The sequence below is a fragment of the Microtus ochrogaster genome, chromosome 6, assembly GCF_000317375.1.
Source record: "Microtus ochrogaster isolate Prairie Vole_2 chromosome 6, MicOch1.0, whole genome shotgun sequence".
Lineage (NCBI taxonomy): Eukaryota > Metazoa > Chordata > Mammalia > Rodentia > Cricetidae > Microtus > Microtus ochrogaster.
Genome location: NC_022013.1, coordinates 67800200 through 67823928, shown reverse-complemented (window position 1 = coordinate 67823928; position 23729 = coordinate 67800200). Strand labels below are relative to the sequence as shown.

Below are 23729 nucleotides of genomic sequence, written 5' to 3'. Positions count from 1 at the left end.
CACACACACACACACACACACACACACAAACACCACACATACACCAGAAACACACCACATACACACACATCACAAACACACATCACACACACATACACACTCACACTCTCCCTCCCTATCTCTCTCTCACACACCACACACACATTCCCCCCCCTCACACACTCATACTACCCATATCCATCCAGTCTCATGCTTGAGTCTGCTTTTCTAGCCTTCCGGTTTTGTGCATAGCTAGTTTGGGTCATGTGGCACGTTCCTGGAGGACAGTGTGCTTTAGTTTGCCAAGTGTGTATGTGTGTCCGTGTGTCGGCATGCAACTGAAGTGCTCTGGCTGGAACAGTTCTGCCATATGGCCTGTTTTATTCAGCCAGGTGTAAAATTTTGCCCTTGGCCAAGTCTACAGAATGACTCTTTCAAACTGGCTGTTTCTTCCCAATGTGGCGAGAACAGTAAAGGAGTTGAAATGTTTCCTGACAGAGATGAGGGTCTTGGGGCCCTGGCATGCCCTGCTCCATAGAAGAGACCTCCCCTGAGGTCTTCAGCTCCTAGCCTCTCATGCTAGGTTTTCCAAGGGCTGCTATGGGAGACCCGTTCACTAGTCCAATGTAACGGTTTGCAGAAATCTAGTTACCCTGGCTTCATGTGGAGAGAGACAGACCCTTCCTCTACAAAGGGCCACTGTTCCCCCTAAAGCCCAATAGAGAGGCAAGAGGGAGAAGGGCACAGGCAGCCCCTATGTAGGAGGATAAAAGGCCCCCTCGTCAACCCAAAGGCATCTCCTGCCTACAGATTACAAGGCCCCGCACTACACCGGTCTCTTTGATAGAGCCAGAGGCACAAAGGACATTGTCTAGGGCTCTTAAAGCAGCTTCAGGGCCAAAGCCCTGTAATATAGATCCTGGGAAGAAGAAACTCAGAAATCTAGCTTGGTCCTTGCATTTCATAAGCTGTTTTCCACGCCATGGGAACCTTCTAGCCTCTCGTCCAGGTACCGGACACTGTTTGGTCACTGCTGATGCCATCAATGCCCGTAATTCATGCGGTCCTCGGGAAGATGGGGATTTGACAGCAGCGAGTTGTGGAGTCAGTCTTGGGTCTCAGAACTCCTGGCCTACTTCCTGTGCCTTGCAGCTAAGCCAGTGGGCTTCCGGGACCTGAGTTCAGAGAAGTTTGGGGTGGGTGTGCTCTTCTCTGTTCTTTCTGAGCAGTTCTCCCTTGATCTCCTATACTCAGCCAAGTCTGTGGGGAGGGCAGGAGCAGGGACAAGACTTTTTTACTGTGTTCATGGCCAGCCCAGAAAAACAGTCACTGGCTTTGGTGTCCAAGCGTCGCTCTGGCCTCTCACCTCTAGAAGTACGTGCTTTCTTTTTCCAATGGTCCTGCTCCTCTCAAGCTCCTGGGAACCTAGAAGCCATCCCTTTCAGCCAAACAGATCTGACTACTCATTTAAACTGATTGGTTCTTAAGCCATTTGTGTTGAAAAAAATCACCCAAGAGATCTGAAATGTAAGTCTCTAAACTCCACATGGAGAATGTTGTACGGCAGGTTGGGATGGAGTTGGGAAACTTTGCTCTAGTGGGCCTGTAGTGATCCCACCTAAGCGGTCATCAGATTCTACCGGCTAGGTTACTGACAGGCACAAATGGCCCCCACTCCCGGATAATCCTCTGTCTTTGCCTCTAGCGCCTCTTCACCGTCTTTCCTTATGCCAAAGTGACAGTTGTTCTGGTCCAATGCTGCCCCAGTTCGGGGGGCGGGTGTTTCTGAGGGCAGCCGTATGCTCCGTTATGTTGCTACCCTGTCTATGATGTTGCCCAGAGTGCACCTGGAATCGTCCCATCCCTCTTTCTTTGCCTTACATGTCTCTGGCACTGTCTTCCTCCTTTCATTGCCATCGAAAATGAGCACACTCATTTATTTGTGTTCTCTTTTTATCCAGAAACGTCTCTTCTGTCTTTTGTTGCTATTGTTTTCTTGTTCAGAACTCAGCTCAATACATGAAAAGTACTGACTTGAATAGGCAAATAAGGCAGAAATCTAGGCATATTTCCAGGACCGCAGGCTTATTTAATATTTTCAATAGTATTTCCAATGTCCATGTCCTTCTAGGCTTTTATGCCAGTAGCCTAAAAGCCATGAGATTACCAGTATTCACAAATCAGGTCATGAGGTGCTCCCCAGTGGTAACAACAATGTGTTCAGAATTGTAGCAGTGTGATTTTTAAGAACTTGGGAGAACATATCCATCGCCTCAGAAAGCTTCTGGAAAACAAACAAAACCTGAAAACCCAGAGTAAGAAAAGAAAACTTTATCAGGGAGGTATGCTGACTTGGATTTCTAAGAAGATATAAAGGATGATGGTGGTGCAGGTTTGATCAAGGAAGTTGAGTTTCAAATTTATGATGCTCCAGGTTAGCAGGCAGAGGTAGGAATGTGTACCCAGTCATGGGAGACCTCAGCACCTGACAGTCAGCCTGTGTGATAGGAATGCCCCTTGTACTAACCTGCTGACTGACATCTGAATTCACATTCCATGCAAGCAAGGGGTCTGGAATCAGATGCTGGCTTGAATCCAGAGACTGGTGTGGGCTCAGAATCTGCCTGAGAAATAGTATAACAGGAAGTCATGGACATGGGTCTAAAGAACACAAAGGCTGTGTCTCAGGGGATTCCTAGGGACGCATGAGGGTTTGGGCACGCACCAGACACGGAAGAAGAGTCGGCCCCTGAAGGTGTCAGGCTTTGGATTAAGAAATGGAGCCGTGGGGTCAGGCAAGGAGGAAGGAATTGATCCCCGGGGCCTTAGATGGGCAGTCAGTTTATGGGGCACTCATGGCTTTGCCTGAGAATAGAGAGGGGGTTGTTAAAGGCATGGAGATGATCTGGACAAATAAAGATTTCTTTTTGAGGCTCCTTGTGTGTTCTTCCCTCCTAGCAAGACCACCTACCCCTGGCTGAACCTCCTCCTTGCTGCATGTGAGCAGTTGAGTTCCGGGCACTGGACAACACTTGGTGCGCACGCTGTGGGCTCCTTGGTCCTCCCTCCAAATTTCAGTCCCCAGGTTCTCCCATGTCACTTTTCCAGGCAATGGAAGACACGGCCTGAAACATTTAGTGCAGCACGGTGGTCATGTAAAAGTGGAAGGTGGTTTCAGTGTCTCCAGTGAGACACATTTGCTAGTGTCTACAGCCCTAAGACCCAGGGTTTACAAGCTATCTGGGCCGTGCCGAGAGGGGCCCCGTGTTTTTCATATCTGACTCTCCCACACTTGCAGCCTGGTGGGCGGCTTTCACTTTAAAGTCAGAAAACATTCCAGCCCCTGCCCGTTAGTGTGACTCCTGATACGGCCCATAAACTATTCATAAAACAAAACGATTCCAGCCTGAGTTGCCTTCCCCTTCTTCCTCCTCCTCAAGGTTTATTTTCCTCAGCTCTGCTCTGCCCTTCCACCTTCCCGTTAACCCTTAGGGACCCACTTAAGCCTGCATCGTGGCCGACACAAATCTCCATGTCAGAGCATGATCCTTGGACACCCCACTACCTCCTTGGCTTCCTTGGACAGTTGTGGCCTTATTTTTCAGTGTGACCTTTGAGTTTCAGGATTGAGATATCACAAAACTCTTCCGCAGGGCTATCCCTTCATCCTGTTCCCCTGCTCTAAAATGTAGGCCAGGAAGGTTAAAGAAGACAACCGGTTGTCATGGGGTGTCTTGAGTGCTTGCTCTGTCCACAGACACAAAGCTTTTAGAGAAAGGATCCACTCAAGGACTGGGAAAGAGGACCAGTGTGGATTCTCTTTCTAATGCTGGTTATTCAGTAGTCATGGGAACATAGAAACCTGGGTTTAAAGTCTGGCATGGCTCCTTTCTTGCTGGCTGAGTGGCCTACATAAGCCTTTGTTCATCATTCACCCACCACCTACCCATCCATCCACCTACTTACCCACCTAGCCCCCTTCAATTGTCAATTTATTTGTTCATGCCACCCCCATAATCCATCTATCCACTTCTCCATCCATCCATCCATCCATCCATCCATCCATCCATCCCTCCAATAATTAACAAACAGTCTTTTGGACTAGCCCCTGTTTTAGACTGGGGACTTTAAGGTGATAAAACACACACTTCTGTCTTTTTGAGCTGACAATCTCATGACCTTGGAATGTTAAATTAACTTACCCTGCCAGATAGTATAGGCATACAACCTAAGACATGTGAAATGCCTGTTCAGTTCAACTCCATGACACTGCACTTTTTTGGAGGTCAAAGATATTTAGATATCATTCATTTTATGGGATTCAAGACAACAGTAAAATGCCTTGCACATAGTAGGTCCTTATTGAAGGAGCAGGAAATGAATAGTCTAGGTACAAAGGGTGTGAGTTTTCACCAGCATGAACTAAGAAGACTTCCAAAAGTCTCATTTGTTTGATGGAAATGCAGTTAAAATCAAGGATTATTTACAGCATGTGTGTGTGTGTGTGCGCGCGCGTGCATGTGTTTAATTGACTGCTGGAGCCCACGAAGGCTTGAGAAGCAGCTGACAGGAAGTGGCTTGTTGACTTTACTCAGTGTTTTAACACTCCGTCCTCCAGACCGTAGGAACAATATTTCAAAGCAGTCTGATACTTTTTTTTTTCTCAAGTAAATCAGCATAGTTTAAAACAGGCTTTGCATTATTCAAAGTATCCTTGGAAGAAGAGTGGGTGAGGAGGAAGACTTCATGTTAAACATTTATGTCTCATTGCTGAATTGCAAACGTAACCCATCTTGACTAAAGCCCCTTCAAATGGTTGAAATAAATCTCATACAATGAGTCTATTTTCCCCCACCAGAAAATATACAAAAGCAGGTGTCTAGACTTCCTGGTGTGTTAAAAAAAATAGGACTCAGTTTTTAGTGTTTACTTGTTTTCAGGTGCAGTCGGGATTGTCGAGAAAACACTGAGGAAGGTTCCCAGAGCTGCACATCACCGAGGTATTTTGCTTTGCAAGGCTTCCAGGCTGTCACCAAACCCTGCTCTTCAGACTCAAGGGTGGTTACATCAGGGGTCTTAGGGTCCAAGGGCTGGGCTTTCAGTCTTGACCCTGTCGCTTTCTAGGATAGTGACCTTGGACAGTTTTCTGATTCTAAGATTCTCCATTTTCAATGGGACATAATACTCCTGCCTGTGGCTCTATTGTCATAGGGAAAGCGCTTGTAAAATGCTTATTAGGGCTGAATGTATGTAAGCAGTAAGTTCTTAGCCGAGGAGCTGTGCTGCGTGCTGTGTGAATGCTATTATTTGGGGAGAAATGTCAGCATCCATATCTCTTGTAGAGTCTTTGTAGGAAGTAGTTGGTTTTTGTTTTGCCTAACTTCTCTGTTCAGCTTTTATTCCTACAGACTAGAACATTCAAACCTCTGACTTCTAGTTGACTTTAAATGATGACAAAGACCATGGATAAATCCTGAGTCTTTAAGACCTCCAAAAGATTCCTGGGTGGGGCTAATTTGGTTCAGAAAATATTCTGGGGTTAAAACTTTTATCATATGGCTTAGAAAGTACTTTCAGATTTATATAGAAGAAATGATGATAGAATGCTTGATACTATTTTTAAAATTTAAAAGGAGTTATTTTTATTATTTTGAAATTAAGGTGTGTGTGTGTGTGTGTGTGTGATAGAGGGGGGTGGAGAGAGAGAAAGAGAGAGGGAGAGAGAGAGAGAAAGTACAGGTAGAAGCTAGAGACATCAAAATCCCCCTGGAGCTAGTTGCAGAGAGGCACTGAGTCAATTGCAACTTGAAGATGCTAGAAATTGAACTCAGGTCTCTGTCATAGCAGGGTTTTCTCCTCCCTGTTGAGCCATCTCTCTAGCACCAGTTCACACTAATTTTAAAGCATTCATTCAGGTGTAGTGGTGTATACTTTTAATTCCAGCAAGGAAGAGGCAGAATCAGGCTGATCTCTGTGAGTTCGAAGGTTCTCTGGTCTACACAGTGAAGTCCTGGCCCTCTCTCCAAACAAATAAAGAAATAAAATCAACCTCTTATCTGTCTTCTTGAGAGATGATCAGTATCTGTCACTGGTACTTAAGAAGAATAGTGATCATTTTCAAGTTATGATTCAAATACTTACTAGGCATCCATTGCATGCTGGGCATTATTTATTTGTTCATCATAATCACATCTTTAATATATAAAAATGGTGTCATTTGACATTTTTTAAATATAAAACACAGTATTTTATTTTACTTTTTATTTGGGTATTCTTGTATACTGTGCTGGGTTTCATAAGGGCATGTTCATGTAAGTGTACCATATATGAGCATGTTCCCTTCATCCCCTTCTATTTTCTCACTTTCCTCGGCCCCTGGGCAGTTTCTTTTCTTCTTTCTTGATATTGTAATGTTTTCATGCATCTATGGAATATCTTTTGCTCACATGCATCCCATCTCATTGAACCATCAGCACTCCCCTTTCTCAAACTAGACTGTGCACATAAAAGCAAACATGCATTTGTCTTTCTGAGTCTTACTATGTTGACATTGCTCTCTCCAGTTCCATTAACTTTTTGTAACACTGTAATTACATTCTACTGTACAGCTAAGTAACACACTGTTGTGTAGACGTATGTTGAATTGTCCTTATTCTTTTATCTGTAGATGGGTGTCTAGGCTGACTACCATTGGCTACAGTGAGTGGTGCTGTGGTAAACTTGGGTGTGCAGATATCTTTATGGCATGGTGATTGGATCTCTTTAGTCATATATTCGGGAATGATGAAGTTAGATCATACAGTAATTATGGGTATAGTTTTATGAAGAACCTCCAGAAAGATTTTCATAGTGATTGTACTAGTTTACATTCCCACCAGCTGTGTATAGGTCCCTTTTTGGGGACATCCTCTCCAGCACTTTTTTTCTCTGTGTTTTTGTTGTTTTCCTTGGTGATAGCCATCTTGACTGGCGTCAGTTGGAATACCATAGAGTTTTGATTTGCCTTTCCTCATTGGGTAAGATTGTTCTTTTCCACACATATTAGTCATTTTTACTTTGCTTAAGAACTGTCTTTTTAACCCTTTTCCTTATTTAATGATTGGGTTATTTGGGTTTGGGCTCTGAAAAGTTTCTGCACCCCAATAAGCCTCTCTGCTGACACAATAATCCAAATCATATCCAATCAAACTGAGTTAGAAAAAGCCAGGTTTAATGGATACCATTCTCCCAGATGGTTTTCCATCCCTGCCCCCCCCCCCCCAGAGAGAAGACAGGAAAGGAAGGCCAGAAATCCATGTGTTTGTTCTCTGGGGGCAGTTTAAATATCCTGTGGGAGTGGTCTTGAGCATCTCTACAGAGGGTTCATCGTTTGGTGGGATTTCTCAGGGGTGAAGTCTGGACTGAGGCAACTCAGGGTGGGGAGGGCCTTTGGGTGGAGCCTCCACCTGAACATTCCAGACTCTTTGGATATAATCATGCCAGGGGCTGGGATGAAGCTTCCATCCAAACAGGCAGAAGTAATTTTTTTAATTCTTTGTATATTCTAGACATTAACCTTCTGGCAGGTGTATAGCTGTCAAAGATTCTCTTTGAATATTGTTCTTTAACCAATAGTCACCTGAGGACCCTTGACTCGGGATTAACAGCAATGGACTTGTGCTTGTTTCTAAAAGAGCAACTTCTGCTTTAAAAAAGCAAAAGCCAGGATCTCGGTATATCAGAACATTTCCTTTCTTCAGATTGGCCCAGATTAGAGTGTAACATGGAGGGGGGCCAGGCCTGCTTGTTTGGGTTTCTGTCCCACCCAGTACCCCACAACTCTTTAGCCCCAAAGAAAAATCACACATAGATCTCTGTAAGTTATAAAGCTGATTGGCCCATTAGCTCTAGTCTCTCACTGGCTAACTCTTACATCTTGATTAACCCATTTTTCTGATCTATATTAGCCATGTGGCTCAGTACCTTTTTTCAGTGAGGCAGATCACATCCTGCTGCTTTGGTGGTGTGGGCAGGAGTGGGAGGAATCAACTTCCTCTTTCCCAGAATTCTCCTGTTCTCCTTACATCATTTCTATTTCCTGTCTGGTTTTCCTGCCTATACTTTTTGCCTGGCCAATCAGCGTTTATTTGGGGCTGGAGAGATGGCTCAGTGGTTAAGAGCATTGCCTGCTCTTCCAAAGGTCCTGAGTTCAATTCCCAGCAACCACATGGTGGCTCACAACCATCTGTAAAGAGGTCTGTCGCCCTCTTCTGGCTTTCAGGCATACACACAGAATATTGTATACATAATAAATAAATAAATATTTTAAAAAAAACATGATTGACAGAATACAGACAATTCTCCCACACCACTTCCCCCTCTTTTTTAAAAAAAGAAAACAAAAGAAAATATCCATAGTCCATATTTTGGCAATGTGGGCGTAGTATTCCAGGCTACTTCCAGCTGGTTGGAGGCGCTGATATTCTTATGGGGACCTAAAGAAAGTTTAGAGTTCTGATCAAATCCTGACTGAAGTATCCCTAGTCTTGGTCATTTCAGGCAGCAGTCTTGAATCTGTTCTGGATGAAGAACTCAGACATCTGGGCCATCTATTTCTATCGAAGATTTCTCAGGTGGTCTTCCTTGATCAAACTGGATTTTCCTTAACTCTGAATAAATCCACAGCCTCTCATTTTCTGTGGAAACAAAAGCAAAATCTCTTCTCCAAAGTAACATATTTTTTGACTTCAATTTTGAAGCCAAGGTATTTTTAAGATACCTATCTTGGATTAATTCTGCAGCATTTTATAAGCAAATATCTTTTAGCAGCTGTTGCTCCTTCCTCAGCATTCAAACAATTCAAAGAGAGCATAATAACATACAGTATCAAGGTTCTCTGTATATTTTCCATATTTACGTGGCTTTATTTTAACCTCCACTTCTTTTATTTTTACTTTTAACTTTTGGCTTTTTGAGACAGGTTTTCTGTATATCTTTGTCCTGGAATTCCCTCTGTAAACCAGGCTATCCTTGAATTCACAGAGATCCGTCTGTCTCTGCCTCCCAGGCTACTCTCTTTTTTTCTTTTTTTTCTTTTTACTCTGCTAACTTTAACCTTTAGCCTGTATATATTTTTAACACAATGTAAACCATTTAGAGGTTTTCTTCCTCTTTGAATTTCTCTTTACTGTATATCTCTCTTTTTCTCACCACATGGGTCTTTAATTTGCTAAGGAATATGGAGAAGTTTTTTGCCACAACTCTATGGTGTTTCAAGGTCCTTGCCAGGAAGCAAGCTGCAATAGTGCATCCATCAAGACTGCCTGCTTGAAAGAGTCAGAGTTTTCCCTGGCAGGAAGGCCCAGAAAGCTGGCATTTTAAAAACAGCCCAGGTTTTTTCCTGCTACGGCTGAAAACTGAAATGCTTTAGTCTTTCCCAAGCTTTCTGTGGATGTAGTTATCCATGTGGGCACCAATCTGTAACATGAGGGGGGCCAGGCCTGCTTGTTTGGGTTTTTGTCTCGCCCAGTACCCCACAACTCTTTAGCCCCAAAGAAAAATCACACATAGTTTCTGTAAGTTATAAAGCTGAATGACCCATTAGCTCTAGCCTCTCACTGGCTAACTCTCACATCTTGATTAACCCATTTTTCTGATCTATGTTAGCCATGTGGCTCAGTACCTTTTTTTTCAATGAGGCTGATCACATCCTGCTGCTTTGGTGGTCTGGGCAGCAGTGGGAGGAATCAACTTCCTCTTTCCCAGAATTCTCCTGGTCTCCTTACATCATTTCTATTTCCTGTCTGGTTTTCCTGCCTATTCTTTTTGCCAGGCCAATCAGCGTTTATTTAAAACATGATTGACAGAATACAGACAATTCTCCCGCACCATTAGAAGTTGGGTTTGGTCATGAGACCTTTGGTGGCTGGGGAGATATAAGACCCCATCTTGGAAACTAACCCTCATCTTTGCTTCCCCATCCTAGTGGTCTCCCCCTGCTCAGTTATCTATTGACACAGCCATGCTGTTTAACATTCACTCTTAACCCATGTGGTTTAACAATTTTATTTAGTTTATAAGTCTGGGGTCAGAAATTTACAATGGGCTCGACTATGCTCAATAACATGTGCTGTGGTTGTCTTGGCAACTGAGCTCAGTGTATCTTCTCCAGCAGTTATCTGGCTCATTCCACCTACAGGAAAGGAAGTCTGAGAATTAAGAAGCTCTGTTGTAAACACACATCTCACGTCTAGTCTTTTCCCTCCTAACACACCTGATCACTAAGGCAGTTTAAACCATTGCAATGATTCATGAAACTATAAAACACCAAAACAAAGGCACATATAAAAGAAGAGTGACTATATACATGGATATAATTGTAGAAGAATAGTAATAATAATAGAAAGAGAATGTGGGTTAACCCCTTGTGGTCCTTAGTTCCTTGCTCGTGCTCTCTCTCCTTCTGCTCCTGATTTGGACCTTGAGAATTATGTCCGGTGCTCCAATGTGGGTCTCTGTCTCTGTCTCCTTTCATCACCTGATGAAGGTTAATATTCAGGTGTTGAAATAGGGAGCGGCGGGGCTCCATCCCCATCACCCCACTGCCCGCAAGGCTAGCTTTACCTGAAATAATTACACGGACACTGTATTCTTTTAAACACCACTTGGCCCATTATATCTAGCCTTTTCTCGGCTAACTCTTGCACCTGGACTAGCCCATCTCTAATAATCTGCTGTAGCCCACAAGGTGGCTTACCAGGGAGATTCTAGCCTACGTCCATCCTGGGTCGGAGCTTCATCGTGTGTGCCTCAGAGAGCAGAGCTCTCGCCTCTGCCCGCAAGAGTGGAGCATCGTGTCTCTCTGAGGCGTCTGCCCCTGAGAGGAGAGCTGTCGAGTCTCTGAGCTCACTTCCTCTTCCTCCCTGCGTTCTGCTCCTATCACTCCTCCCACCTACGTTCTAACCTATCAGGGCAAGCAGCTTCTTTATTTAATTAACCAATGACCTTCCTCCATCATTCAGGAGGATGCCTATATGTTTTTCTTTGGGTTCTCCTTTTTTAGCTTCTCTAGGATCACTAATTATAGGCTCAATGTCCTTGGTTAGGTTTTCTAGATGTACAAAGATATGTTTCAGATGGACAGGGATTCTCCAAATCTTTCATCGACCTTCAGAATATGGCATTTAAAGTGTTTTAAGAATTTAGGATGACAGTGAGACACATTTGCTCTTGGCAGCACCAAGCTACTTCAAGAAAAATATGGGCATCAAAGAGGTTCCTTATGGAGTTTGTTAGCCATTTGGGCAAGAAACTGTTCTTGCATGGACTGCTTGATGGTATGTTATGTGAATTGGACATGTAAGACCCTCAAATACTGCTGAGCTTGCCTAATGGTGAGATGATCCTTTGGGGTTCCTGCTTCATGTAAGAGTACGCTAGACATTCTGCAGACACAGAAGAAAATGACTCACAAGCTGCCAATATAGGCAGAACTGTCTTTGAAATTTCCTGCTTCATGAAAAAGTCTGCTGGATACTATGGGCCTGTAGGCTGATGAGGGTTGCCCCAAAAGTACAGAAGAACTTTGGGTGACTATCCAGGCAGTGAGATGTCTTTGTCATTTTTAGAGTTTTGGAAGTTGCTTACAATGCACTTCCTGTTTTCTTAGGTAGTATTATATTTTTCTGGAGTCTTTAATGGAGTTGAAGAGTAGATAGTAATAATATAGTTTTCCTTAGTTATGATAAAAGATAAAGTAGATATAAATATTGTTACTGTAATTATTGCTTGATAACTGTTTTATTATATGCAATTTTACTATGTTAAAGTTAAAACCTTCTTTTTTATTTAAACAGAAAAGGAGAGGTGATGTGGGATTTCCCTCTGTATGCTGTGAATACCATTGGTTAATAAAAGAACTGCTTTGAGACTATAGCAGAGCTATAGGGGAACAGAGTTCAGCTGGGAAAACTAGACAGAATATTGGGAGAAAGGAATTGGAGTCAGAAAGAAGCTATGTAGCCCTGCTGGAGCCAGCTGGAACTTTTCCCAGTAAGCCGTAGCCTCATGGCGATACACAGATTAATAGAAATTGATTAAATTAATATGTAAGAGTTAGTCAATAAAAAGCTAGAGCTAATGGGCCAAGCAGTGATTTTATTAATGCAGTTTCTGTGTGATTATTTGGGTCTGAACTTGGGCAGCTGGGAACCAACAAGCGGCTCCCTCCTACAACAAATAGTCTCATTTCAGCCATGATCGGATCCAGGTGCTCAAATAGAACTCTTAGTGGTTTATCCTAAGTCCTTATCTCTGCTGACTACTCTGCTAGTTTTCCCCCCAAGTACTTTGCTCCCATGAGACAGGAAAGACAGCCCTAGGCAAGTATAGATGCACCCTGCTAGCTTTATAATCCAGCAGAGAAGCTCCGAGGTTCTTTCATTGCCTATCTTGGTTCATGTGTTCATCTGAGAGACAATTCCTACAACCTGTAGAACCAAAATGGATCTTTCCATACAGACCCATCAAACCTGAGACATGAGATAAAAGGAGACAAGAGAGCTGATCCTCTCCAGGAAAACTGGCCTGAAATTTCCTGAGAAGAGCTGATAGGTACCAGGAAGAGAAATGATTGCTGTCCACTGCAGTTGTATGTGGTAAAGTGTGTGTGTGTGTTCCATGGTCAGACATTATAAATGAGAGAGAGAGAGAGAGAGAGAAAGAGAGAGAGAGAGAGAGAGAGAGAGAGAGAGACAACCATAAAGAGTCACACACACAGAGATACACACAGAGGGAATGAGTGAGCTGAGAGCAGGCAAGATCTGCAAGAAGTTTCATGGGCTGTGCAACGTAGTAGATTTGTGCTCAGGCCAACACAAAGGAAAATAAGAGGGAAAGTGTAATAGACAAGCCATGTTCAGAGAATGGGAGATAAGGGAAAATAGTCAAAGAGAAAGCCGATAAGAGAAAGAAGAGAGAGGTGAAGTCTGGGGAGAGTATCTTCCCAATTGCTCAATGTAGTATTTGGGGTCTGGTCTTCTGGATTTCCTTGTCAGGGTCTGTTGAATTCTCACCAGTCTTTCTATTAGTTTCCTCAACTCTGTAATAAGCACTGGGATAGCCGTCTTGTTTGCCGTGCTGTTCTGATCTAAGCGACAGGAATGCCCTTTAGAAACCATGCAAATGTAAAGAGCCTGGTTTGTTACTGGGGGAAAGCAGGCTTTCACAGACGACCTCCCAGAGGAAATTCTATCCCAGCTCATGAGAGCCCGTCATTGCTCATAAAGAAACGGAGTCTGAGACGACGGGGAGGGCAGGTTTGCAAAGGAAAGAGAAGGTCAGTCCAGCTATGAAAACGCCAGATTATTCAGCTTTGGTTTTTAATTGGCCAAGAGTTTATGTTTCTGGAAGATTCTTGGGTTTCTCTTGGATGAACTTCTCATCCTTCTATTTCTCAAAACAGCTATCTAGTTACATCCTGGATTGTTCCTAAAATTATCTGTGGCTGAGGATGTAAAGCCATGTAAGAAAAAAAAATGATCAAGTCAAATAACATGAGGAAGGCAGTGCTAAGAGGCGGTCCTCAGAGACAGGAGGCTCCCTTTCATCTCCATGCCTGGTAGAACTTGGTGCAATGTGAGGATTCAGAATGAATTTCTACACCAGACCAAGACAAACAAAAATAACGACAACTATCTACTACTTAGGTCTGTCTCATGTGTATATGCATAATCTTTCTTCAGATTGTTTCTGTACCTTTATGTCTAGGGAAACATTTCCCTCCATAGTGAGATCGAAAGCAGCACAGCATTTTCATTTATTGTAAGCCAGAAAGACTACCCAGTGTTGAAGTGTGAGGGGCAGGGCTGTGTCCCCGCCACCTGGCCACCTGCACGGCTAGCTTTATACCCAAAATAATTACGCAGAAACTGTATTCTTTTAAACACTGCCTGGCCCATTAGTTCCAGCTTCTTATTGGCTAGCTCTTACATATTGATCTAACCCATTTTTAATAATCTGTGTAGCCCATGAGGTGGCTTACCAGAGAAGATCTTAACCTGCGTCTGTCTGGAGTAGGAGAATCATGGCTACTCACAACTCGGCTTCTTTTTTCCAGCATTCTGTTTTGTTTACTTTGCCTATCTAAATTCTACCCTATCAGAGGGCCAAGCAGTTTCTTTTTTGTTGTTTTTTTAAAATTTATTTATTTATTAAGGATTTCTGCCTCCTCCCCACCATCGCCTCCCATTTCCCCCCCTCCCCCATCAAGTCCCCCTCCCTCATCAGCTCGAAGAGCAATCAGGGTTCCCGACCTGTGGGAAGCCCAAGGACCGCCCACATCCATCCAGGTCTAGTAAGGTGAGCATCCAAACTGCCTAGGCTCCCCCAAAGCCAGTACATGCAGTAGGATCAAAAACCCATTGCCATTGTTCTTGAGTTCTCAGAGCAGTTTATTAATTAACCAATGAAAGCAACAGATAGACAGATGACCCACCTCCATCAACCCAGTGAATGACGATGTTACCCTTTCCTGTGTGTGTCATAATGCCATGTAAAGCCATCTCAGCAGGTCATTGGAAGGTAGGGATTATTAGCCTTACTTTGCATGTGGCTTGTGAACACCCAGCAAGGAGATCACATTGCCAGAAGTTACAGAAGAGGGCCTTAAGTTAGGATTTTGAACTTCCTCATCTACAATACCCACCGCCAAAGGCTGGATTGCCTCTGTCTCCATGGCCATACATGGCTTCTCCCCATTTCCAATGGTTCTTCCCCATTTCTGTCACCTGGAACCAATCCTGCTGTTCTTTCACATTTTCAACTCAATCTTTATCTTCTGTGAAAGGAGGTCTGATGACTGGAGTGCTCAGAGGTCTAGAAAAGATCACCAGCCTATCCTTCAACAAAGGCTCTACAGTGCAGAAAGAACGCAAGCTCCTTTGACTCTAAACCAATGTCATTGTCTCCTCTGGGGCTGGAAGGTCACTGCAAATGTATAAATGTTGCTGGAACAAATAAATCTGGGTCCACACTGGACCCTTGGAGGGTGAGCTGGACAACCCATACTTAAGCTTCATTGTTGTTTGTTGACCTCTTGCTATGTCATAGCTATTGCAGCAAGTGACTCTCTCCTAAATCCAGACCTCAGGTCAAATGCTGCCTGTGATTGGCCCTCACCATGCACTCAACTCTTAAGTTTTTCCTCCCCCTTTTTACAGATATAAATGTATTTTTTGTCTACTTATTTATTTTAGACAGCCTACCCCCACAAACTACCACTTAGTCTAAAACAGTATAGGATCAGGATAAAAACTTCACCTCTCTATTCCAAGTACTCAGAGTAGAGCCCAGGACACATTAGGTACTATTTGTGATTGGAATGTTAAATACTTCCTCAGTGTCATGTGATGGAACCCTTGGACCCCAGCTGATGGTACTGTTATGGAAGATTGTGAAATATTAAGAAGGTAACTTGTTGCTGTACAAAATGGGTCTCTGGGGACGGACCTTGAAGTTTGGGAGTCTGCTCAACTTTCTGTCTGTTTGCTCTGCTTCCTGATTGTTGGAGTGATGGAGCCATCCTCTTCAGGCTGTTGTCACCATCATCTTCTTGTTAAGACCGACTGTGTGATTTCTTGCCTTAAATTGCTTTTTGTCAGGTATTTGGCTACAACATCTAGGAAATAATATAACAATCAGCAAAAAAAATGGTTAAGTTATCAGTTGAATTATTTAGATTTTCTTTAAATTTGTGGTCTAGGAACCAGAATTATTTAGTGTCAATCAAATACTTTGCATTTACTCTGTGTTACCTAGTTTAGGTAAGTTTGACTATCCGGCATACATCTCATAGTAACTTCGTGAAAATATAAATCATTGCTATTATGTATAGCTTTTTGTACTCTATTAGTGAGAAGTTGAATAACCCTTTCTAAGCTACTCAGCTAGTACATAGCTGATGGGAACTAAACCAGACCTGACCCTGCAAGCACCATAGATTTTGGTCTCCCATTCCTGAAATCCCTTTGCCATACAAATATAATGTGGCCCGTTAAATACCAAGGAAGCGTTCTGTTGTGTGGTTGTGTTGCACTGTCTGTCCTGATATACAGGGAGGAAAGGGCTAAAGAGGAGCAGCCATCTGTGATCTTTGTGGCATTGCTCTGAGACAGGACCAAATCACAGGAATAGAATATGAAGGAAATGTAAAGGAAAGAGCTTCCCAGGTACCCGTGGAGAGAACCCAGGGAGCAGTCAGAGCATTTGCACTTGGCTCCTCCATGCTTGGGCTCCTCTTGTTATCTTGTTGGTTCCCTCCTCTGTATAGTGCAGGGTATCTGGCACACAGTGAACACTCAATAACAGCCCTTGTTTTCAGGGTTCACACTGTGTTTTAACTATCGATCATTTTGATATTATGGTCACTAATATTAGTAGGGTGCATGAAGGAGGCAACAAAATGGTTATCTAAGCCCAAGAACACATTGCTAGATTCTCCTGATTCCAAAGCTCTGTTTCCAAAATTTCAATGTTCCAATTTTAGTACTATGGGTTCCTTAGTGTCTCTCTCAATCCACTTTGTCATCCATCTCAGGCAGTGGATTTTTTGTAAATCTCTTTGCTCCTTTCCTTCAAGCTTGCTCACACTGCGTCTCATGGGATCTAGCTCTTTCTAGACCGTGCTTGAATTATTCAGTGGAAACCTCCTCCAATGAACCTGTTTAGAAGTGATGGAGAATTCATCAGGTGTACGATTTTACAGCACACACACAGAGTGCTCAGCCATCTTCACCTCCGGCCCAGCCTGCTTCCTTGGCTCCAGTCAGAATATGATTCATGTTTTGTGGCTACCTAGCTCCCAATCATATGTCCTTCATTTCATGATAGGGTAACATCCAGGGCTGCCTAAAGTAGGTTGCAAGCCCAAATACCTGAAACTTGGTCATAGTCACTGATGTCAAGCCTCCTCATTGCTAGCGCCCTCCCACCAGGTGCTAGGTTCCATGAAGGGACCTTTGACTTGTCCAACATAGGGGCTTCCAGAACCACTGCGGGTGGCGCTGGTGTCCTGACCTCAACAGGGTGGTTGGAAGCATCTTCTACTTTTAACACCTTGTACACAAGTGACAGCAATGCATGTCCACACGTTTCCCTCCTAGTTCCTTCTCTTTTGCTGTTAGTGCTTGTAATTTCTCTTTCCTTACAGAGAAATGCCAACCTTCCTAGCAAGGGTTAGTCTTTCTAGTGAAAGGGCCATGCCCTTCAGACGAGTTCCACTCTAAGGAAGGACTATTTCCAAGCTCAGAACAATTTGTGTAAAATTGTATTGTGTTTGAGAACCAAGGCGTCCAGATTCCTTTACCATCTGAGAGTGGCTACATATTAATAAGGTGCAGGAAGCATGAAAGAAAATTCCGTTCTCATCTGAGCTCTTGGGTTCTTTGTGCTCTAATTGGCTTTTTCTGAGCTTCATTTAGAGGCAGGCACCAGCTGTGGGCTTTCCAGGGCTCCATGCTAGGTGGAGTTGAGTGTGGGAAGTGAACGCGGGGCGTGAAGAAGGGGGTTAATCTTTTCAGCTGGAACTGATGTGCTGGGAGAAGGAGAGGACACAGGGCTGGGAGTTGGTTGTCACGGGAGGACATGTTCTTGCTTGCTGTGAGGTCTGCGGATGGTCCTACATCACAAAACATCTAATAAAGAGAATGGCTTTAATTTTATGCTTCTAGGATAGCAGTTCTCAACCAAGACAACCGAGGACACACATCAGATATTCTGCGTATCAGATATTTACATTGCTATTGCATAACAGTAGCAAAATTACAGTTATGAAAGTAGCAACAAAATAATTCTATGGTTGGGGTCATCACAACATGAGGACTATATTAAAGGGTCACAGCATTAGGAAGGTGAAGAACCACTGTTCTAGGAGAATGTGCTGGCTTGCGAAGGCTGGCTGTTGGCTGGTATGTATGTATGTATGTATGTATGTATGTATGTATGTATGTTTTGAACAGAAGGCCAAGGTCAGGTTTGCTAAGGCACGTGACAGATGAGCCTTTTGAACAAATGTTGGAAGAACCTCTCACTGGGAAGGGGCCAAGGAGAACACCCAGCCTCAATGCTATAGAAGTTTTCTTTACTGTCCAGTGCACCTCCTGTTCAAAACAGCAGTGGAAATTATGGTGTCTGTTGTAGACGCATCTGTTTGTAGTTAAGGTGTAGCTCTCAGGGATGAGAAGCAAAATTCTGCAATTTGCTGCTCAGCATCATCACGCTCATACATTTCAGGGAAATAGCTTTATTTATCTTCTGCATATAGAACCTTCCATATTGCAAATTTATTGAATGGTTAATGGCCTAAAAGTATGGGGTTCATTACAGAGAGATGTATTTATTGCAGTGTTAATTAAATAAAAGCATTGTAATCTTTCCAAATTGAACAATTACGTTCATTTAAACATTTTAAGGAGAAAAAACTTTTCTATATACTAATTGGGTTGCATAATGAAAAGCATGTGTAATGGAAATTTAAATCAAAACAAATACTGAAATAATTCGAACAATTCTTTAACAATATAAGATGCCTACCTCCATCTTTGTTAGAGATATTCTCAGGGCCAGCTTGTTTCACAAGCTCTGCCCTCTAAACTGGGTATATGGTTTCAGAGCCTTTGGGCCACCCTCACATACCAGCTGGCCAACCCTTAGACATCAAAGTCCTGGTTGCCTACCAGCCGCAGCCCCTGACACTCTGGCCGCTTGCCTGGATCCTGACAGGCTGGCTGGAGGCCTGGAGGCTGAGCTGACAGCCTCTTCTGGAGTCTGATGAATGGTTTCTGGCAACGGACAGCTCCGTTCTAACTGCCTGTGGGAGCTGCGCCCCTTCAGAAAATGTGCACTGAATCCTGCCCTGTCCAGGGTCGGAACCTTGAAAAGTACTTCTTGGTGCTGCTAAGTTTACACCCCAGAGAGGTTTGTGTTTGCTTTTGGAATTCCCACCCCTCCCCATATTTGTCAGGCTGTGAGGGGTTGGTGGCCCAAACAGTGTTATACACTGCCTTGACGAGGTACCCCGTCTCGGTGCCCTTGGCGAAGCGCTTTCGCAGCCTACAGTTTGTGGTTCCCTTCCCTGCTTTGGTTACGAATGGCTTCAGCCCAACCTAACATTAAGATGCTCAGAAAGGGCAAGGAGGCAGAAAGGCAGGCGAAGTTTTCAACGTGCTGCTCACTTCCTGGTTCCACAGGAGGATTTGTGTGGGATCCCTGGTTCACCCACAGTTCACTCTCTTTGTGAGCCAGTCTTCAGGCAAGCGGGACCCAGCCAGTACCCTTGTGGCAGGAACATGGTGTGTGGCAGGAGGGCTTCTGCCCTTTCTTTTCTGACGTGGACTTTGCCGGGATTATCAGGAAGCTTAAGGAGAAATCTCCGAAACTGCACTAAAACCTTCAATGATTAAAAGTAGCAACAGTAAGTTGCTTTGGAAGCAAATTCCTGCTTGCCTTATCCTCAGGATGAAGTTTTAGATGCAGGAGTATCTAATCATAATCCTCATGCTGACTAAATGTATTAATAAAAACGGCTTATAGCAGCGTGAATGAGAAAGACAGGCTGATTAGGCATGTGACCCAGGCATAGTTTTCCTTTGCTCCACTTGTGAACACAAACCAGAGGTGTCACCACAGCCAGAGAGACTAAGGTGGACCCCGAGAATGGAGAAAAAAAAAGTGCTAATGCCAACCACTACATCCACAATTTTCGTGATGAGATTGATCAAGACAAGGGAACACTAAAAATATAGGAGTTTTTCTCAGGATCCAAAGAACCTTGGGTAAGACAGAGCAGGCTTGAGATTTCAGACAGCTTCCTTCATGGCTGTGACTTCCTCTTCCTTTAGAGAAGGCCATGTTTGGGGGCACCCCATCCTTCCTTCCCACAGGAGGCTCCACCCAATCATAACTTCCAGTGTAGTGAGTGGGACAGTAGAGCCGTCTACTGGGGTTAATTGACTGACTGCCATTGACTGGTGAGGGTGTTCCTATTTTAATAGAAACTCCAGTCTCTGATTTTCTTCTCTTTGCATATTGGGATAACTGCTGATATTTTGAGCTCATTTTGCCTTTTGTTTACTATATTATTATTAATAACATATTATATATAAAATGAGTATTAGTGTTTATAATCCTAGCCATTGTTGAAACATACTATTTCTGGAAGGTGTGTTATTGTCCTCACTTGAAGATGGTTTAGAGAGTGGGTCCTAAGGTATTTATCAGGAGTTCCATCCACCTCTTATCCCAAGCCATACCTCACTTTCCAGATATGCAATTTGAAGAAAGATTTTCCAGGAGTTTTTTGAGAACGGAACCATTAGCTACAATGACAGCAGCAAGGACAGGGATCACTTGCCTGTGACGAGACAGTTAGTTAGTGACAGAACTATGATTTGCAATTAGATATGTCAAGCTCCATCATTAACTACGATTATTCTAGATACTACGATGGCTACTTGATGCTATGCCATACTAGTTATTTGAACACTAAATCCATTTGAAATTCATTGCTGCCAGTGCTGAAATTGGTAGGGGCAGCTCCTCATGGACCAGCAGTGCATCATCTTGTACAAATTCTGATGCGCCAACATCTGTGGTTGTCTTAAAACAGTCTTGGAAAGTCTATCTTTGATCTTTGTGTTTCCATGTATCGTTTAGGCACAGTGGAACTGAATGTAGCACCCAGCCTGAGGGGGAGAGTTATGATATTTTATAACGTTTTCCTTCATTGTTGTTTTTTTTTCTCCTCATCTCACCTGTAAAGGGAAAATAGGCTGATGTAGCACAAGTGAAACTCCCACCAGGCAAGTTCACTGGTCACAGGTACATAGGAGAAGGCTTTTTTTTTTTTTTAATTTTAGTGGAATAGGTTCCCAGCGGGCAAAAGTACAGGATTACCAGAGCCAGAGGACTCTATGGTGATGTGGTAATTGGCGCAAGGCTATGTTGTTTTGAGATGCAGGTGTATGCTGGTTCCTAGTGGTAGTGTGTATGTCAGAGTGCAGCCCTGGGCTGTCTCAGAAGCTACTGTCATGGGAGATGGCTATCCCATGGGTAGCACTGTTTGGATGCTAACGACATCATATTGAACAAGACAGGAAGATGGTTGGTGGCTCTTGATATTGACATTCCAGTGTAGAGACAGACTCACCTAACCATTCTGCATAAATGGCCTTAAGAAATCAAAAATAATGGGACTGGAAAGATGGCTTAGTGGCTAAAATCATAACTGTTATTAAAGAGGGCCTAAGTTTGCTCCCCAGTACCTGCTTTAGAGAAAGCTCATTACTACCTACAATCAAGTCAAGGGGATCTAAAACACTTAGCTTCCACAGATAGAAGCTACACATACCACCCATATATATTATATTATATTATATGTTATATAAAATATACAAACACACACTACATTTAATAGCCACAATAGCCACCAATAACTCAACTACGTTCATAGCAGCATTGTTTGTCATAGTCAGGACCTGGAAACAACCTAAATGCCCCTCGACCAAAGAATGGATAAAGAAAATGTGATACATTTACACAATGGAATACTACACAGTAGAAAAAATAACATCTTGAATTTTGCAGGGAAATGGATGGAGCTAGAAAACATTATTTTGAGTGAGGTAACCCAGACACAGAAAAACAATTATTACATGTATTCAGTCATAAGTGATTTTTAAACATAAAGCAAAGAAAACCAGCCTGCAAATCACAATTTCAGAGAACTTAGACAACAATGTGGACACTAAGAGAGACTTACATAGATCTAATCTACATGGGAAGTAGAAAAAGACAAAATCTCCCGAGTAAATTGGGAGCATGGGGACCTTGGGGGGGGGTCTGAAGGGAGGAGGGGAGCAGAGAAAAATGTAGAGCTCAATAAAATCAATAAAAAAGGAAAAAATACAAACACACATTACATTTAATAAATATAATATACAGGCACATATAATTTACACATATATTGTACATACACAATGTATACCACACAATATATATGTATCACATATATTGTATATGTCATATGCATATCACACATATATGTGACATATACACACATACATGTGTCACACACATATATATTCATATATATAATATTATATATTATATGTATTTATAAAATTATAAATAAATAAATCCTTCTAAACCAAGAGACATGATATCTTGGTTCTGGAGAGGCCTCTTTAACAGAGGTACAGTGCTCTCAGCTTTTCCATCTGGATAATGGGGAAAGAATCCATGCTTAGCACAGGGCCATGGAACATCTGTGCTAGGCAATTAGCTAGATGAAAACTTGGATATATAGGCAGGGTCCCTGCATGCCTGAACCTACCAGCTTGCTTGCAAATAAGAAGTAAGAAAAATAGTTATAGTATGTGTGGAGTCCACAGATGAGGGTTCAGAAACCCTCTACTGTTAATGGCTAATGAAGAACTCAATTTGACTTTGTAGGCTATGACTATTATTATAGTTACTTGGTCCTGCCATTTCAAGGGGGAAGCAGGCACAAGGTCACGAATGTGTAAACGGAAGGTATATTTTCATACTAACAAATCTTTATTTAAAAAGCAAGTAGCCCACATTTGACCCCTGAAGCACAATTATAACAAAGGAGGAATTATCTGAGTCTCTAGGCACATGTTATCCGTGGAGGCTGACATCTGAGTGAAAATCTAAGAGAGTAGGAGCTGGCCACAGGCTGAACATTGAAGCAGAGGAACAGTGGGCCTGATGTGGGACCGAGAAGAAGGTCTAGAAGCAGGTGGAGGCTGGAACGCCGGTGTGTGAAAGGGGCTGAAAAAGTCAAGAGACTTGTAGGGTCTTCACCAAAGGTCCTGCATTGCAGACAGAAGCGCTTCCTGGGCCTGCTTCCCTCTAAAGCAAAGGGTTCCCCGGAAGACAGTCTGTCCCTTTGCAGCTACAGGGCCATCAGCTCCCTTTGGACAGGGTGATGATAGGAGAGAATATGGCTTAGGATCACCCAAAGAACGCTGGTGCTACCCTGAAGTTCTCACATCACCATAGCTGGTGTTTTAGCCCAGATTCCTTCAGCAACAGCTTGCTATTTAGAGCTGATAATTGTGCACAGTTATTATTACCCAGGATGAGAAAACCTTAGCAGATCACAACTTCAGATAACATACAACAGTTTAATGTTTGAGTGTTTAACCTTCCTTTAGAAGGCATCAGGATACCCCTACCATCCATCTCTACCTTCCCCAGAGGACTAGTGCCGAGGTGTGGATCCCTCAGCCCTGGGACACTGAACACCTGCCCAAATTTTACTGTGTTGCTTATTTTGCATTTTTCTGTAAGATCCTCCATGTTTTGGCCCCCATCTAGCTCAGAACCTCCAGCTTGCTCTTCAGTGGAGCTCTGACTGCAGGAGGTTTGAGCCACAGAATCACTGGAACAGCAACAAAAATTGGGGCCCCTCTGTGAGCTTCCTTTTCATCCCTGGCCATGGCCGAAGCCTAACCTGAGTCCCCATCCTTTATGAAATTTGGGAGACAGAGAAGATGTCCTTATTTAGCAAACATTTTCCAACCTCACTCATCCTATGTTGGTGACATCTGTCTGTTGCCTGTGTATGTTTTTTTCTGGATTGGATAACATTTTGAACAAAGATTTCTGTTTTTATTTCTGGAAATTTTGTGCGTTACCGTTAATCACATGTAATTATGTGTATAAGAACCGAGAGAGAGAGAGAGAGAGAG

The 23729-nt window shown here is 43.2% G+C and overlaps 1 long non-coding RNA gene across 1 annotated transcript in view; it reads right to left on the bottom strand.

The window, feature by feature from the left end:
* Positions 1 to 15463: 15463 nt before the first annotated feature.
* The window catches only part of LOC101997134, an 11729-nt gene continuing 3463 nt past the window's right edge, over positions 15464 to 23729 (bottom strand). The window contains exons 2-3 of the long non-coding RNA XR_258303.1: positions 20265 to 20365; positions 15464 to 15634 (exon numbers count right to left, since the gene is read on the bottom strand). This is a non-coding gene — a long non-coding RNA (uncharacterized LOC101997134). The remainder of the gene's footprint in view (positions 15635 to 20264; positions 20366 to 23729) is intronic.